The sequence below is a fragment of the Tupaia chinensis genome, unplaced genomic scaffold (genome assembly GCF_000334495.1).
Source record: "Tupaia chinensis unplaced genomic scaffold, TupChi_1.0 Scaffold000688_1, whole genome shotgun sequence".
Taxonomy (NCBI): Eukaryota; Metazoa; Chordata; class Mammalia; order Scandentia; family Tupaiidae; genus Tupaia; species Tupaia belangeri.
This window is the reverse complement of record NW_006160211.1, coordinates 3,372,909-3,376,005: the sequence shown is the minus strand read 5'-3', so window position 1 is coordinate 3,376,005 and position 3,097 is coordinate 3,372,909.

Genomic DNA, 3,097 nt, shown 5'->3' with positions numbered 1-3,097 from the left:
GGAGTGAGGAGAAATCACGCCCCAGAGGGATGGTTACACCGCAGCTGCTGGGTCTGGGACCTAAACCACAAAGCTGGCTATGTGGGATCCAGTGCCTTAACCTCTATACCACCTGCTGGCCCCCATATCACTTTTATCTTTAGATTTTTAGAGGAGTCATTCTATTCTGGATATACCAATCATAATCAGTAAATCATCCCATTTTGTCTTTTTAACTTAATAGAGAACACTGGGTGGTTTTTAAATTTGAGGGAGTGAAAATCCTTATTTATTATGAATTATGTTGTGTGACATTTACTATTTCCATATTCTCTTTCTTTATTGATAAGAAACTGACGTTGACTAGCTACCAGCTTCATTGTTTGCCCAAGTATCTATCTATTGCATTACTAGACTAATCTCAGACATCAATTATCTCTGATTTGAAACTTTGTTGTTTTAAAATCCATGCCCCATACATACTGCAGCACTTGGTAGCATTTGCACTGCACTGTATGATTTCCACGTGTTCTCAATTAGATTCCAAGTGTTTTCTATGTGTTTAAGATCATCAAAGAGCCTGTGAGCTTGACTTAAATATATGTTCTTATCAGATATGACTTGACTGTGCATTTGGAGTCCTCTGTGCTTTTAGCATTTATATTTAAAAAAAATCAAGTTCATTCTTTTCTCTACATTTGATTTTACACACTCTATAACCAGAGTATGATAGGTTCTAAACACACTGCATAATTGCAAGTATATTTTTTTAGAGAGATTTTTGCTATGGGGCGCATGTGCTCACCAGACAGAGAGACAGAAAGTGAAAAATCACCCTCCAGAGGGAATGGCCATGCCACAATCCCTTCTCCTCCATTCTCCTCTTGGGATTTTGAGCATACACACACACACACACACTCAGTGTGAGTTTTAAGCTGCCCGGTCTGGGACTCAAGCCACGGTCTACCACATGGGAGTCCAGCAATGGTCCCATCTTCTGGTCCCATTGTAAATATTTTTAAAAACTGGAACCAACAGTTGGCATAATGGCTATGTCCCTGGACTCCCACGTAGTCAACTGCGGTTGGAGTCCCAGGCCTGGGGGCTTAAACTCAAACCGGGTGTGTGTGCGCGTGCATATCCAAGATCCCAAGAGGAAGATGGAGGAGAAGGAATTGCGGCGTGGTCATCCCCACTGGGGGATGATTTCTCACTTTCTGTCTCTCTGTGTCTTTCTGGCGAGTGCATGCGCCCTATAGCCAAAGGAAAAAGAAAAAAAAAAAAAAACAACTCAAAAAACAAAACAAAACAAACTGGACTGTCTCCAGAGTTTGTGTAGCTTTTGAATAGTCTAAAAGAACACAATGTTCACCTAGCTAATAGATGACATCTGCTGAATTGTTTCACTGAGTTAAGTAACTGGGGAAAGGGAGAGGAAGCCCTAATTAAGGTACCACCCTTAACTGTGAGCTCATCTTTCCTCCACCAGAGGTCACTCTGGGAACACCAGCAATCCTGGCCTCACTCAACAGTGATTACTAGAAAAGGTCACTCAATACTCTAAAAAGACAAAATTGTTTTTACAACGTTAAAAATTGCCTAACAAACTTAATTTTATTAATTTCATTAACTACTATTTCCAGAATAAAATTCAAACACACAGGCCAGATAGTGGCATGTCGGTAATGCAACTGGACCCACATGAGAACGTCACCAACCAGAGTACATCCTGGGGTCTCTTTACGCATGGGGCATGCACATATCTGAGATCTGGGGCTGCTCATATTTAACTTTTTTATAAAGTTTATTTCATGAGTGATACAGAAACAGAGAGAGAGAGATGGCACCCCATACAGGGTTTTACATTGCTGATTGAAATATATATACATAAGGGTGTGTGCGATCCCTAGAGAAAGACAGAAGCGGAGAGATAAAGAGGGAAGGGTATAGTCATGCCACAATCCCTTCTCTTCCATTTCTTCATCCTGTTGAAATTTGGGATATGCACAGACACACACAAGCTTTTCAAGCCTCCAGGATTGGAATTTGAACGGTGGGGTTGGCCATATTGGATCCTGTGGCCTTAACTATATCAGGTCATGGAGCTGCCCCCACCAAACAGGGTTTTGACACCTCCTAGTCTTCAGTCAGTCCTGGTCATGGGCCCTCATGTGCCCGGCAGACTCAAGGAGGCTTGACTTGAGCTGGAAATCTGGTATGCGATTGCCTTACAGAGCATTGTGTTACCACTGCTCTACCGTCCGACCTCTATGCATTTTGATTGCTTGGCTTGAACATCTTCTGGCAATCCTACACAAGGCCCCCAGTTCAGGACTTCTCTTCCAATAGAACTGGGAATGAGCATTTACTACTGAGGATTTCTATGCTGTATTACAACTGTTTACATTCCTGCCTCCTCCAGTGAACACTAGAAGCTCATGAACCAGGGATGAGTCTTTGTTCTTTCCCTTAGGACATAACCAACTGCCTAATACAATGTGTGTGTCAATTATTTAATGAACCAATAAATAAATCAGTGAAGGTCACGTAAGAGTCAGTTTTCACTTCACATGGGTTTCATCAGATGGTATATCGACATTTTGTATAAAACAAAGAGGAGCACTAAGTTCCTGGATAAAGCTATGGAGACATGTTTAGAGTAATATAAATGGTAATTGGACAGCACAAGAAAATTCACACCAAACTGTTCAGAGTGTAAAATATTTCTGGCAACCATTTACATAAGAGAACCAAGCCCATTCATTTGAAGAAAAATAATTCCCTCTGCAAAATATTATGAAATTATATTTATTGACTCATCTGAGGTCTTCAAATGATCTGGACAATGGTCATAACACACATTTCAAAAGGAAAGCATAAAAGGATGCGCTTCCTCTGACAATAAAACACATGTGTATCGATACATTAAATATACGAACAGAAGTTAAACTTGGAATACAACTGCATTTTCTAATGTCATACTCTCAATTTCTACTTTTGTTTGTTCTAATTTGGCTTTTTCACAGTTTTGCTATACAAAAAATTACACACACACACACATACACACACACACACACACACACACACATATATAATGAGACAGATATCTCACAGATAG